The sequence below is a fragment of the Manis pentadactyla genome, chromosome 2 (genome assembly GCF_030020395.1).
Source record: "Manis pentadactyla isolate mManPen7 chromosome 2, mManPen7.hap1, whole genome shotgun sequence".
Taxonomy (NCBI): Eukaryota; Metazoa; Chordata; class Mammalia; order Pholidota; family Manidae; genus Manis; species Manis pentadactyla.
In genome coordinates this window covers 100,831,788-100,846,473 of record NC_080020.1, presented here as the reverse complement: position 1 = coordinate 100,846,473, position 14,686 = coordinate 100,831,788, and the positions used below count along the sequence as shown (strand labels likewise).

Here is a 14,686-nt window from a genome sequence, read left to right as displayed (position 1 = left end):
AAAGAACATGTGTGGGGACATATTTCTTGCTGCTTCCTCTGGTTTTGCTTGCCCTGGCTGTTGTGGCCTCCTTTGCTTGACACCACCGCTCACCCCACCCCGGATATGTTGGTCAGAAAGAAATGCCCTGGCCTTGGCCTCTTGATTTCACAGCATCAAATGTCATAGGCAGTGAGCACTGTGGAGGAGGCATTGTACATGCAACTGTGAGTTAGCAAATAGGAACTAAAAGCTTTCAGGCAGCAGTGGGCAGGAAATAATGGGTGACAGAAAGTGTTGCTCCAAGAATCAGGTTCTAGGCTGGCTCTGCCACCAGTCTTGAGCCTCTTGACAAACCCTTATGCTTTCCTAGACCTTGATTTCTTTAATAGCAAAAGAGGGAGGTTCTGGGTAATAAGGCAAAACGGCTGCTACATCCCAGTGGCAATAAGGTGGATAAAAGCCGTTTTCCAGTTCCTCCAGAGTTTGTCCCAGCACTACCAGCAGCTTCCAGGGAGATTATCCTGAATCCCTCTCTCATCCTCACAGGTATCCAACAGCTTGCTCCTCACTCAGAGGGTCTCATTTGCAAAAGGCTCATGCCTCCTGTCACGCTGTCTCATCTAGAAACAGATAAAAGGAATATTCACCTGGTATATGCTATGGTCTGAAAGTTGCATCCCCCCAAAATTTATCTGTTAACCCCTAAAGATGATGATGTTAGGAGGTGATTAGGTCATGAGGGTGGAACTTCTATGAATGGGATTAATGCCCTTGTAGAAGAGTCTCCAGAAAGATCCCTAAACCCTTGAACCACGGAAAGACACAGTGAGAAGTCTGAGATTCAGAAGAGGGCCCTCAGATGACCACGCTGGTGTCCTGATTTCAGACTGCCAGCCTCCCAGGCTGTGGGAAATACATTTCTGTTGTTAATAAACTACCTAGTCTGTGGTATTTTGTTATAGAAGCCCAAACTGACTAACACAGACCCTAAAATTAAAGGGGTCGCAACTAAAAGACCACCTGAAGGGGTACCACAAAGGACCGTTTAGCTGTAGAAGAGTACTTATCCATCACTCATTCCATCATCAACCGTCTGCTCATTCTTTCATTTGCTCATTCAACAAATATCTATGTTGAATTAATTCCTGCACTCAACAAATGTAATACCACCAGGATTTAGGGGTACAAAAGTAAGTAAGGTGTGGACATTATTTTCTTGTTGTTTTATTTAGTGGGAGATTAATAAGTAGCCCTAAAATCATTATAGTTGAATTGCTTTTGAGAGAGAAGTCATGGAGTGCTATGGAAGTGCACAGGAGGGGCACATGTGTCCCTAGACTTTGCAAAGGAAATGATGTATAAGGGTGAGCAGCAGAAGTTAGCTGAGGAAGAATGGATCGGGGGAGTCTACAGCGTGTTCCAGGCAGGAGCAGCTTGTGTGAAGGCCTGAATAGGACACAGTGGGTTGAAGCAGAGATTGCAGGATGTTGATGGGAGACACTTGAATCAGGTGGTAGGCATATGGTACCTCTGTAGATTCTTGATCAAGAGAATGGCATAATAAAAAATACTTTAGGAAAATAATTAGTGTGCTTCCTATATTCATCAGGCATCAGAGATGACAGAGACGAGAGTAAGGGAGAGGAGTAAGCAGGTATTGGCAATAATGAAGACAAAGACTAGAGAGACCTGCCCCACAAAAAGATACAATACGGAAACTATAGCCACAGACTGTCTTTCAGATTAGCCCATGCTGAACTAGGAGAGCCTTGAAGAGATAATAAATAAGTAATAAATGAACTAAGTACGAAGTGAACTGAGAACTTGCCATCCACTGGGTGGAATTGTCTTAGATTCACTTGGACTTATTTATCCAAAGATCCCTAGGGTTTCCCAGAGGAGTTTTGGAGACTCCATTTCACCAGAATAGAGAAAAGTTTTATGTTGATCTATTTTGGACAAATGGAGGCTTAAAAACCACTAGTTTACATTTTCACAATATGCATGTTCTATCCAAAGCCCAGTATTCTTGGAAATTATTAAATTTGAATTTGTATGTGTGTCTAGACCACCATTCTCTCAGAAGTTTCCATCCAAGCCCCTGCCAAACACATGACTACTCCTTTTCTGTTGTTGTGCTGTTGTTTTCTGTTGCCCCACCCTCCCTACCTAATTCCAGACTCAACTCAACAAAGAAAAACCTTCCTTAGCATCAACCCTCTTCATTTTAATTCTTCTGCAGCTTTTCTCTAGAGGGTGAAAAAATGAATCTGTTATTGTTAGCACCAGCAATCATAATAAAGCGTAAAAACTGTCTGATGAGTTTTTAGTTCAGCCAAACCCCTCAAAGAGAAACAGAAAACAGAGCAGTATTTTTCCCTTGGGTGGAATGATCATTTCTCAAGGGAAATAACAGAAGTTCTGTGTTTTGTGAGAGAAAGGGGATAGTGAAGAGGGAGATCAAGGATGTTCAGGCACAGTGCCTGGCTCAAAGGTGTTGTTCAGTAAATGTTGAGTTCTAGACTCTTTCGTTCATTCTACAAACACACACTCTGATCCCTAGGAGGTTTATTATATTTGCCTACTGAGCTGTCTCTTGGCAATGTCAACAAAGTTACCACACAAATGACACCTAGTGTCTATCAACTGGCTTGCATATTTCCCAAGTTACCCAGTTCAACACAGTGAGGGAGAATCAGAGGCTCTCAGACCTGGAAGGGGCCTTTAAAAATGACCCACGGTCAGTTGCCAGTAAGATCCCTGCCAAGTTCTGCAAGTCGGTCTTTGGACAACTCTGGTGGGGAGCGCTTCTTGATACTCAGCTGAAATTAATGACCTCTTAGCTTTGCTCTATTGCTCTAAGAAATCCAGCGCTGGGGACATGGGGGGCAGGGGTGGGGGTGGGAGCAGAACAGAATTATTCTAGCTCCTCCCCCTCCTCGACAATCCTTGGACTACTGGAGGACAGATACCAAGTTGTCTGAGTCTTCTCTCCTCCAGGGTCCCTGTCTCCTAGTCTTTGAAACCTTTCTATGGGACAGGCATCCAAAATTATGTTGGTCCATGCCCAAAGAGGCTCTCACTTTTCTGCTCTTAAAAATATGCTGTTAGGACACAAATATTTCTGTGTTGCCTAAGTAGTGCAGAAGAGAAGGGACTCTGTCTTATTCCAGTCTACCATTTACGACCAGTGTGGCTTTGACAAGTTACTTAACCTCAAGGAACCATGGTTTAATAAGGAGCCTCATGTAAAGTGCCAACTACAGTGCCTGGCATAAAGGAGGCATCTGAAAGCTGGTATCTACCCCTTATCCATTGTTGTTCTATTAATGCAGCTTCAGATGGCACTCAGTTTTTAACTGATAACATCATACTGTTGACTCAGAGGGGTTTTTTTACCCAAAAGTAAATTCAGAATAATAAGTGGTCCTGATCCATGGCTTCCTCATTCTTCAGTCACATTTGTTTTATTATATTCAGAACTATCAACTATAGACAAAATGTTATACATTAGACCATCAGAACTTATTTATAACTGAAAGTATGTATCCTTTTATCAACCTCTCCTTATTTCCTCTATTGGGGAGGAAGAAATTTCCTCTAAGCCTGGAGGTTTTTCCAACTGGTTTAAGTATCAAATTGACATGAGACAGATTATCAAGAGAAAAAAACAAAGTTTAATTACATATGTCCAGGGAAGACATGGAGAGATTCCAAAGACAGTCAGGGAGAATAAGGGATATAAGCTCCTATGTGCTTATAATGTACTTTAATGACCCCCTTGGGAAACTCGTTGAGGAATAGAATTTTTCTATTTTCTAGAAGAATTTTACTCAGTTAATTAAGGTAAGGCTAGTACTTGAAGCTAGTCATTGAAGCATCCTGAACCAAGGAGAAGGGGTAGGGGTCTGAGACTTGGAAGGAAAAGGGAAGCAATTCACAGGAATATGGAAGAGTAAATGTTTGATAAACAAATGTTTGACAGAAATAATGGGGCACAGAGAGGAATTTTAACAATCGGGATTTGTCACATTCCTCCCTGTCTACCCTGCTAGCTTATATGATAATGTAGTTATTTAAGCTCTCCTCCTGGAGCAGGTCCTTTATCTACGTTCTTTGTAGGCAGTTAGGGGGTAGGTCAAAGTTTCTTCCTAAGTCTTTTGGGCCTTGGTAGTTTTCAGCTCTGAGATTGTCTGTGTGTCACAATGGCACATCTTGTGGCCGCCACCCTTGGCCTCTACATCTCCCCACAACCCCTGCCAGCCACTATTTTATTACTCTCTATTTCTATGAGTTTGAGTTATCATTATTATTACTCAGATTTGACACATAAGTAATACCATGCTATATTTGTCTTTTTTCTGTCTGGCTTACTTCACTTAGCAGGCCATTGCTTAACATGAGCAAATTTAATAAACAAGCCTAAACCCTCTATAGCTTTATCTAAATAACTAAAAGTGTTTGCACGGTTATGATAAAGAAGCAAGCCCTACTACCACTAGAAAACTTCCTCTGGGTTGATTCCAATCTATTATTAACCACCCTTTCAGTAAATTTCCCCAACCTGTAAATAATTCACTTAATTTCAATTTCATCTTGTGAATAGTTTTCCCTCTTGAAAAAGAGAATGCCATGAAAATGCTGTCAGTGACTTGGGCCCAGGAGCACCAAGACTGCCCTGTGTTCTTTCTCTGCCAGTCCAAGAGACTTCCACAGTAAGAAATGCATTCTCTGCCATCTCCTGCAGGCACCTGGTGATCACAGCTTTTCTACCTATGTGCTTATAATGTACTTTAATAACCCACTTGGGAAATTCATCGAGGAATAGAATTTTTCTATTTTCAGAAGAATTTTACTCGGTTAATTAAGGTAATGCTAGTAACTGAAGCAGATAAATCCTCCCATCTTAATGGTTTAACCCAGTAAGTTATTTTTCACTCATATAAAGCCTATAAGGGGCATTCCTGATCAGTAAGTGTTCCAATCTCCAAACAGTAATTCAAGGCTCTTGGCTGCTGCCATATTGTAATTCTGCAATAGTGATACAGTATCAGATACAAAGGATATACCTGATACAAAGGGTAATGCAGGATAAAACGGAAAATATTTCAGTAGAGATAATGAGGAGAATGTGAGACTGACAGGGGAAGAAAAGAAAATGAAATGCCTTCAATTGAGGCTGACTTATGTCCATGACATAAGGATGCCAGGAGATATATACCCTGACCTCACTCACCTCCAGGGCTCTGCATTTTTGAAAGTGAACCACTAGCCAAAGGGCAGGGGAGCTCACTGATGATCTTCATGCTGACTGGCTCTTAGGACACAAAGCAGGGAGAAAGGGGTAGAGAGTGGTCTGCAGAGGCAAACCAAAGACAGCAGCCAAGATTCACTGAACATATTTGAGGTGAAAGAAGTACAATCTGACTTGTGCTTTACAGAGATTTATTTGGTGGCAGTGGAAACAGGGATTGGAGAGGGGAGATATTTGAGGCAGGAACATGTTAGGGAGGCAAAGGCCAGGGTGGAGCAATGGTAGGATGAGAGGCAAGGGCTGAATACTGGAATCAGTAAATTGGAGGGTACAAGATGCAAGAAAATAGTCGAAGGGAATGCTATGGCCATGGTTTTAGGAGATGATGAGTTCATTTGGGGACATGTTGAGTATAAATTGCCTTGGGACGTCCATATGGAGATGTTCTGAGTCAGCCCAGACCCCAGGAGGACTGATTTTGTCATTTGGCTCTGCTGCTTTTTGGAAAACTTCTCAGCGATGCACAGATAGGCCTGGCCCAGAGCAAAATCATAGATGCCTATCTAGATCAACTCTGTTTTAGCAAAAAAAAAAAATCTCTGGGGAGCAAAAGATACTTTATATGAATTCCATATCTCTAAGAATTATTTATTTTGTACGATATTGCATTGGTTTCCTGAAGATGCAGGCCATAGAAGAGTACAAGGCAACATTTGCTACTTGAAATTAAAATAGAACTTAAAAGTACATGTTGGATTATTTCCCAGATGGATGGAACTAAATCGGTTTGTAAATGCTAGCAATAGACTTCAAACGCATGTTTTAAAACACAGATCATCTCTCCAAATTTGTTGCTTAAAAATATAAAGTCAATACAACAGTTCAGCAGGCTTGGCGTCTTGCTTGCCAAATATTTGTCCAAAATTAAGGTCACTTTGATATAACAAATCAAATATTCAAACTTATTCTTGACTGAATGTTGGAAGCAATTTTTAAGAATCATGAAATATAATTCTAAATTGAACCTAAGTAAACAAACCTGGAATTTTATGTGGGTGACATTAATCTATGTGCAGTCTTACTATTCCATTCTTCTTTTTAATATCTTTACATTCAACTATTTACAATAATTATTATTCTAAAGGGATTTGTTTAATTGTAGGTTGAGCCATTTCAAATAAAATTAGCCATTTTTATATTTCATATTTACACACTGAAGTACAAGTAGTTATTCTTATATTAAGGCAGCTATAATATCAGTGACAACAGACCAGAAAAACACTTAAAAAATAAAATGACTTAAAATTGCAGATAAGATTCAGGATAAATTAGGCATGTGATATTTAATCACACATGTGATATCTCACAATTTTAGCTGGTATCATAAATGCTTACTCTGAGAGCATTTGTAGTAAGTAAATCACATTTCAAGGATGGTTGACTTTTCAAGGTTCTTGGTACATTTAGAAACGTCTATTTCTTCTAAAAATAAGTTTCTCTGAAAATAAAGAAGCATGAAATATTTTGGAGTGGAGCCTCAGTTATTGCTGCCTTAATTATCAGCCATACCAAGCATTGTAGGCTTAGTTATGCTGCAGTAACAAACCTAAATTCTCAGGACCTTAAAATAAGGTTCATTTCTCACTCAGGTGTTATGTCCTTTGCCCTTCGAAAGGGGCCTCTGCTCCACATGTGCACTCAGGGAGCAAGGCTGGTGGGGCTTCCACTCACTGGAACACAGCTTATGACAGATGAGGAAAAATCATTGGTAAATACTTAAAACATTCACCTGGAAGACATACACAACCATAGGACCATGTCTAACATCAGGAAGGTAAGAATCAGAACTATTGATGAAAAGCACCACACCTTTGTCTACCACACCAACCTTTGTTTGAATTTTTTTAGTTTCAAAAGTGAGTTGTCAGATCAAGTGCAATGGGAGAGAACTGAATTTGGTATCTGGGAGTTCCTGGATTTTAAGGACAAAAACAGTACTGGCATCTACATGACTTGGTCATCTTGCCATAGATTGGCTTGTCCTGAAATCTGCCTGACAAGTTGCAGAGATGGTAGGGACATAACCCTGGTGAGCAAAGGGTGTACATATTGGACAAGTCAGAATGAGGGAACATTCCTTTTTGGAAGAGTGATCTGCCTTCTGATTCTCTCTCCCTCAAAAAGCTGCTCATTCTTGAACAACTCTAGCATTTTTACTTTTGGAACGCCTCATATATTTGTTGCTTAGGGAAATATTTCCTGCCAAATGGTTTTAATTTTCTTTTTAACTCCTCTTCTTGGTATCATCTGTATTTAGTTGAGAAGAATAGTCTAAGAAGACATTAATCTGAACTACTCTAGTTTCTTATTTTCCAATTCATTACTTTTTATTTTGGGTCAACTGACTTTTACCCCTCCATTCTTACATTTTTGTTCCCCTTAAGTGGTTCACAATGTCAATACTTAGAATTTTTGAAGAATGTAATAATTTGGCATTAATCACATTGTCCCAAATTGGATGCAAGCACACAGATTTCCCTGCCACTCTATCTTCTTATTTGTTTAAATATTTTCTGAAACCAGGTGGGGTGCAACTAAAGTTGTTTATTTTTCTTTAAAAGAGGCAGTCTCCTTTTTGAAAAAGCTTCTTTCAAATTTGAACAATCAAGAAATTCCTTTAAATCATTCTATGATCAGGAAGCATCCAAACATAGAATGAATTTAAACCTTAGTTTGCTTTGAGGTCAGACAGGATAAAAGCTCAACGTGTCAAAGAGAAGGGACTGGCTTTAGGACAGAATCTAAGCCAAGACTTCATGGAGGGTTCCATCTACAAATGGGCTATGGAATTGCTGTGGTTGCTGGCTGTTAGAGATTTCTGGAAGACAGAGGAAGGAAAAGAAGGGACTAGCCAAGTCCTATTCTCATAGAATTTTTTATTCCCCATACCTAAGGACAAATTATTTAAGACGTTAGAATTCCTTTCACCTAAAATAAGTATGAACAAATACCCACAGGCCAATGACCCATAGTTTGAATTTTATGAAGGAAACTAAAGTCTCATTAGCTTTTTAGAAATTAATACATTCTTTAGAGCAGTTTTAGGTCCTCAGCAAATGAGCAGAATACAGCATTCCCATATATCTCCTAGCCCTCCAAAACAAATACAACCTTCACAACTGCCCTGTACCAGAGTGATATATTTGGCTATTCCTCTCTGATGCTCTTCTTTTTTTTTTTTTATGTAGATATGACCTTCTGACCTATATCATTTCCCTCTCTCTAAAGACTTTCTTTCAATATTTCTTGTGAGTCAGCTCTACTGGCAAAATTTTCCCTCCATTTTTATTTCTCTGGGAAAGTCTTTATTTCTTCTTCACTTTTGAAGAGCAATTATGTAGGGTACGGAATTCTAGATTGGTGGGGTTTTTTCTTGCAACACTTTAAATATTTCTCTCTACTGTCTTGCTTGTATGGTTTCTGATAAGTCAGATGTAATTCTTATTTTTGCTTTTTTATAAGTAAGTTGTTATTTTTCTCTGGCTTCTTTCAAGATTTTTTTCTTTATCTTGGATCTTCTGTCCTCTGATGTTTGAACATGATATGCCTAGGCAAAGTTTTTTACTATTTATCCTGAGTGGTGTCCTCTGAGCTTCCTGGGTCTATGGTTTGGCATCTATCATTAATTTGTGGGTAATTTCTCAGTCATTATTTCTTCAAATATTTCTTCTCTTCCTTTTTCTCTTTCTTCTCCTTCTGGTATTCTGGTATGCCTATGTTACACCTTCTGTAGTTGTCCCACAGTTCTTGGATATTCTGCTCTGGGTTTTTGTTTTTTTCCCCATTTTTTTTTCTCTTTGCTTTTCAGTCTTGCATGTTGCTATTGTTACATCCTCAAACTCAAAAATTCTTTCCTCAGCCATGTGCAGTCTCTGATTTCCACAAAGGCATTCTTCATTTCTATGATAGTGTTTTTGATCTCTATCATTTCTTTTTGATTCTTTCTTAAAATTTCTATATCTCTTTTTATATTATCCTTCTGTTCTTGCATGTTGTCTACTTTTTCCATTAAAGCCCTTAACACATTAACATAGTTTTAAAAAATCCCTGGTCTGATAATTCCAACAGTCTCACCATATCTGACTCTGGTGCTATTGCTTGTTCAATCTCTTCAAATTGTGTTTTTTTGCCTTTTAATAGTATGTCCTGTAATTTTTTATTGCAAAGTAGACCTGATGTACTGGATAAAAGGAACTATGGTACATAGGCCTTTAGTAATGTAGTGATGAGGTGTGGGGGAGGGGAAGCATTCTGTAGTCCTGTGATTAGTTCTCAATCTGTTAGTGAGTCTGTGCCCCAGACTGTGAACTTCACCAGTGTTTCTCAGGTTTTTCCCTTTCACTTCAGGTGGAACAGGATGGCTAGAGTGGACTGGGGTTGAGTGTTTCCCTTCCGCCAGGTAGGTTAGGCCCTGATAAAAACCCCAATAGGGTGGGCTCTGGCTAGTTAGAAGTCTTGTCAGAAGAGCAGAATGTTCTGGAGTATTTTGAATGGTTCCTCTTCTCTGACTCCTGCAGGACACATGAAGGGATTTTTCTCTTCACTGCAAGAACCTGGTACAGCTCCTAGAGGTAAAACTCACAAAAAAAGTGTGGGGTCCTCAAATGACTAGGTCCCCCTGGAGTTTTTAACTCCCATTGTTGTCCACACTGCATCTCCAGCAATTTATCAATTGCAGTCCAGGTTTTCCTACCCTGACACTGGTTCCCTCTTGCAGAGATTTCTGTTCTGGTAGTCGCAATTCTCTGTATCTGCCTCTCTCTAATTTTAGGGATAGTGATTTGCCTGTGACCTCACTTTTTTAACAAATTTAGGAAGAGTTGTTGATTTTTCAGTTTGTTAGACTTTTTGTTAGGATAGAACAATGACTTCTAAGCTTCTTATGTGACAGACCACAATGGGAAGTACTCTTATTTGTTTTTATGCTTTAAAAGTATTGAATGAATACTCATACTATGAAATGAGTCAGAATTCAACTACAGTGATGTCTTTCTTTCTCTCTCTCACACACACAAACATACATACACATACACAATTTATCTCTAAATCTAGTTTTCCCCAGGCTGGTGTAGGTGTTTCCTCTCTCCCTTTTTGTGGTGTCTCTGTTATGGGTCTTTGCATGGGAAAGGCAGCAATTAGAGCCCTGGGATGACTATGGGAGCTGGTAAGGATCCTCCCTCCCCTCAACCTTCCCACTTCCCAGAGTCTGAAATCACTCGACTGGGATTGGGTTTTGGCTCCTCATTTAGGAGCTTGTGACCAGGCTTCTGGAACTAGGGACTGTCATGTGAGCCACGGCACTCAGGGCGGGAGGACTTCACCATTCCAGCTGTCATCTGGGCCGCTGGGGCTCCCTGCAGAGAAAAGGGTAGGAGTTCGGAGCTGGTGTTGCTGTGACATGAAGGTGGGCATTTTCTCTGGGGGCATCAGGACTGACTCCTGGTTCCCAAACCTTTTCCTCACTTCGGAGATACTGCCTATTCCCTGCCTGTTGTGATTGTGGGAGGTGGTGAATTTTAAAGAATGCTTTTTACAAGATGAAACCGTTCACTTCCCATTATGTTTTGGAGTTATTTTTCAAAGCTCTGCCTCCCAGACCTCACATTTTAGAATTGTGTGTCTCCAGGGGGCACTATGGTAAGAATAACTGGGCCATTGCCTGGGGGACTGCAGGCTTTCTCTCTGGGCACACAAGCTCCCCTCTGCTGCCTCTAAGTGTGGAATGTGGCCTGGGAAGCCAGAGTTTTTAATGTATGGGCTCCACCTTCATGTGAATCTAAGCTCTGTTAGTCAGTACTTCCATGAACTTGGGCTTGGGCTGGTTCCTCAACTTCTTCTGCTTCATTTTCCTCATCTGTAAAATGGGCATGATGATGTAATGCCTGCTGCTTGTAATGTATATAGCAAAAGGATGCCATTCCTTTATTCCCTGTTAATAATGGCCACATTTATTGAGGCCTGCTACGTGTCAGGTACTGTTCTGAGTGAGGTTTGGTAGGTAGAATAAGGAGACAGGGTGAGGAGTGCTGAGGGCACAACAGAGAAAGAGAACGAGCCTCCAAAAGAGTTAAGGGTGGCAGAATAGCAAAAGCTGAGGTTTAGTTCAAAACAAATGTCATTCCTCTCTATTTCCAATTTTCCTAGACCAAGTCCTGACCGATTACTCCAGAACCTTTAAAGACTGGAATCGCATTTCTCTCTGACCCTCCCTCTGAGGGATCCGGGGCTTCACTGTGAACCCACTATAGCTCCCCACTCCTAACCCTGTCTTCCCTGGCAGGGGTTCTGTAAATTCTATTTACTTGAACAAATGAGGCAGGCTCGGTTCCAAAGTTCTGGGCGGTTTTTGCCTTGTTCCGGCTGTCAGCCAGGTCAGTGCAAGGTTGTCCTAGTCCAGGGTGTGGAGGGTGGCATTTTGACCACAGTTGGAGATTTCACAAATCCATAAAATGCCAGGGCAACCAAATGCCAGAGCATGTCATGTGAATAGAAGGCTTCCTTGATATTTGTTCAGGCGTCCCAACCAGCCAGGAACAAACCGAGGGGGAGGTTAAGTGACCTTCTCAGGGTCACACAGCTTGAAGGAAAATGGTGGGGCTTCCTGATGTGCATTTTGTTTTGTTTTGTTTTGTTTTTAATGACCTGTTGACTACTTCCTGTTATTTGAACTATTATGCTTAGTTTTCCAGGCTTGATCAGATTACTATTGTGTAAGGAAAAAAAAAGAATACTTTTATGATCTCAAGGTAGATAATGATTTCTTTAATAAGCCAAGAAAGAGTCAAGTACAAAGGAAAATATTGTTTATAGTGGAGTTTTTTGTAGATAAGTTTAAAATTTTTAAAGTATTAAAATTTATCAAAGTGAAAATACCAGCCACTGACTAGAGAAGATAACTGACCCTCATATAATCACCGAAGGAAAAATATCCAGCATATATGAAGAATTCCTACAAATCAAAAGAGATAGAAGCTGAAAAAACTAATAGAAAAATAGACTAACAATGTAAACCAGCAACACACATGAGAGGAACCCAGAATGCAAAATAAATATAAGCAATGCTCCATCTTAGTAGTAATCAAGGACATGCAAATTAAAACAACTATGAGATCCCATTTCTTCACAGTATCTCCAATATTAGTGTTAGACTTCTCTATTTTTCTCGATCTGATGAGTGTGAAATGGTAATTCTTAGGTAGTGCTGGCAGGGATATAAATTAGTATAACCAATTTAGGGAAGAATTTGACCACCTAGAGATAAAGATGTGCCTACCTTTAGAACCATCAGTTTCATTTTGTGTGTCTACCTCTCAGAGACTCTCATGCATATGCAAGGATACATAGATGAGAGAGTTGATTTGTAGCATGCCTATCATTGTGAAAAATTGGAAATAACTAAATACCCATCAACAGAAGAATGTATAAATAAATAACATTATGTTCACACAATGGAAGCTTCTGTAGCAATTAAAGTTAATTAACTAGAGCTACATATATCTATAGGCATAAACCTCAAAAACACATTATTGAATGACAAAAGCAGGCTGCATATGGACAGCATACAGTTGCTATCACTTATATAAAGACTTTAAATATGCAAAACCATATGAAATGTTTTTCATGGATGCATATATATGTGGTAAACACATTTCTTGGGAAAAATTCATACAAAATTCAAGATAATATTGACTTCTGTTGGGAGAACAGGAGGGGAATGGGATTGGGGACAGACACATAGGAGGCATCAACTGTATCTGAGAGGCTATTTTTTCTCTTAACGTTTTGCCTTATTTTATTAAACTTCAGGGAAAGGCTCTGGAGCAATCTATATGGTAGGTATGTAGGTGTGACATTATTCTCTATACTTCCCTGTAGTCTGCAATATTTCATAGTAACAAAAGAGAAATAAGTATCTCCATGACAATGTGTACATTATTTTGGAGGAGGAAGTCTGGGGACAAGCAGTCCAATTAACCTGAAAAGCAGTGGCCACAGGATGAGTAAGTGGTGTGCAAGGCCCAGATAATGGCAAGGGAGCCAGGTGGGAGGGGAAGGCATTTCAAAGGTGGAATCATCAGAGCTTGGGAATTCACTGTACATGAGAAATTAGAGAAAAAGAAGAAATCAAAGGTGACTTAGGAAATTTCCTGTTTGAAAGGTGAGGTGGGGATGTTACGAGTACAGGAGGAAGGCAGACGGGGGCTGGCAGAACTGGCAGATGGGTTTGAGGTGTCCGTGTGTCATTCAGGCCCTGTGTTTGGTAAAGATGTAGTCCTATTTGGAAAGGATGTTAGCTAGGTTTCGCCCCCTTATCTTGCATGTGCCCAGGCACCCACCTACCCATCCACCTATAGAGGCAGGGGGTGAAGGAAGGCAAGGAGGAAAGACCAAAGTCATAGCTCTGGGAGGTGAGCAAATCTACTGAGGGACCACTGGGAGGAAAGGAAGGAAGGGCAACAGGACAACGATGAGGTGATAATAGCGCAGGCAGCCGGACAAGGTCAGCTCAGGGCATCCCGACCCTGAATCAGCTTTGAGAGGAATACGATCTAGACTATGTTCCATGATTATGGTCATTTAAAAATAGAAATGGATTCTCACATATCCTTTTTTCAGTTACATTTTTATGTGGACCCATGAGATTCTGGAAACTCCGATAGCTTTCTCCATCTTCAGATGATGCCCGTCAGATGGTCTTTCAGGGGGAAGAATGCACCAAGAAGGACTGCCACCCAGGGGTAGAGTGAGGCACAGGAGACGGGTGGAGACAGAGTGCAGCCTCGGCCATGACGCCTGGGCTCCAGTCCTGGTTCTGCCATGAACACATTGCTAAACACTGTGCCCCTCACCCATGTCAGCAGCCTCATCTGGGGCTGGACTAGGTGCTCCCTCACACCCCTTTGAGCTCTGTCTGTGGGTCTGAGCCTTGAAGGCAGGGAGGAAATCCCGGTAACAGCAGGACCCTTGGACCAGCCAGGGCACCCCCTGACGAGACGCCTAGCAAAGGCCCCTGAAGGTCCCATTCCCAGTGCCCACAGGTGTGCTGCCCAGCTGGGGTCTCTGGGAGTGCCCTCCCCAAAGCGCACAACACAACCCAAGGCCCTTCACCCTTTCCACAAGCCAACCTGCTGGGCAGGAGGGTGCCCAGAGCAGGCAAAGAGCTGGCACTGTGCTTAGAACATGAGCTCAGAAAAAGGGCAGGGTGTGGGCCTGCGCTGGGTGGAAAGTCTGAGGCTGGGTGGTTGTGCTGGGAGCCAGAGCTCTTTGGAAGAAGCTACCCAAATCATGCAGACAGGCCCTTGGGTGAATTTCAGTCGTCCAGAGAGCACCTTTTAATTTGAAAACAATCAGGAAGCAGGTCAGAGGGTTTTCCCTCATTTGGCAGGAGAG

General features: G+C 41.1%; 1 long non-coding RNA gene across 1 annotated transcript in view; it reads left to right on the top strand.

The window, feature by feature from the left end:
• Window positions 1–10,513: 10,513 nt before the first annotated feature.
• LOC130681731 (uncharacterized) overlaps window positions 10,514–14,686 on the top strand; it is an 89,848-nt gene continuing 85,675 nt past the window's right edge. Inside the window, exon 1 of the long non-coding RNA XR_008994997.1 lies at window positions 10,514–10,700. This is a non-coding gene — a long non-coding RNA (uncharacterized LOC130681731). The remainder of the gene's footprint in view (window positions 10,701–14,686) is intronic.